The sequence below is a fragment of the Tupaia chinensis genome, unplaced genomic scaffold (assembly GCF_000334495.1).
Source record: "Tupaia chinensis unplaced genomic scaffold, TupChi_1.0 Scaffold000709_1, whole genome shotgun sequence".
NCBI lineage: Eukaryota > Metazoa > Chordata > Mammalia > Scandentia > Tupaiidae > Tupaia > Tupaia belangeri.
Window position 1 is genome coordinate 1,103,847 of NW_006160232.1, and position 1,282 is coordinate 1,105,128.

Here is a 1,282-nt window from a genome sequence, read left to right on the forward strand (position 1 = left end):
CCACATGGGAGTCCAGCGACATAGCCATTACGCTAACTGCTGGTCCCTTAACGTGAGTTTAATACGGAGAGTTCAACACAGAGTGCTGAGATCCATACTGGCATGCTGGTGATACCCACAGAGCTCATTGGGATCAGAAGCACAGAAAGCCCTTTCCAAAGAGGACATCTGAACTGCTGAGCCACCAACCCACAGAGGAACTAATGCTTGCTGAATAGCTACTATATGCTGGCACCTTTGCCCCAAAAGAAAATTGGTACTGCGACCTCATTTAAACCTCACAGCTTCCACAGAGGGAGAAAAGGAGGTCTTTGCAACTGGAAACCAGTGGTTGGAGACGGGATGCAAAGTTGCATCTGCCTGGCTTTTAAGTCCCTCCAGGCCTGGACAGCAGGAGTGGACGCTCAGCAGTGGAAAAGGCACAAGAAGTTCCTGCTGGGGAACCAACAGTTGGCGTAATGGCTATATCGCTGGACTCCCACGTAGTCGACCGCGGTTCGCGTCCCGGAACCAGTGGCTTAAAACTCACGCCGGGCAGGTGTGTGTGCGTGCCCAAGATCTCAGGAGGAAAATGGAGGAGAAGGGATTGCGGCGTGACCATCCCCCTGGGGGGTGATTTCTCGCTTTCTGTCTCTATGTCTCTCTCTGTCTGTGTGGCAAGCGCACGCACCCTATAGCAAAAACTTCTCAAAAAAAAAAAACAAGTTCCTGCTGGTAAAAGCACATTGCAGGCTCTGATGGTTTCACTTTTTAAAATGCAGCCCTGGCTCCCAGAACTTCCAGATCAAGGTCAAACTCCTTAGCTCAGCACAAGGGGCCCTAGAATAAAGGTTCTAACCCAAGAAGGTCTGGGATGCCTATGAAAATACAATGACATGTTATTAATGGGAGCCAGCCAGTGGCATGGAGGTTAAGACAGCTGAATACCACATGACTGCGCGGTTCGAGTCCTGGACCCAGCAGCTTGAAAGGCATGCAAGGTGCATTTGTGTGTGTGTGCCCCAAATCCCGAGAGAATGGAGAAGGGATTGCGGAATGGATATCCCCCCAAGGTGCTTTCTCTCCCTTTGTCTCTCTCTCTCTCTCTCTTTTTCTCTGGCAAGCACATGTGTCCTGTAGCAATTTTTTTTTAAGTCATTGGTGGTATAGTGGTTAAGACGCTAGATTCTCACATGGCCAATTGCGGTTCAAGTCCTAAACCCAGTGGCTTGAAAATGACACTGGGCCCATGTGCATGCATGCCTGAATTCTGAGAGGAGAATGGAAGAGAAGAGATTGCGGC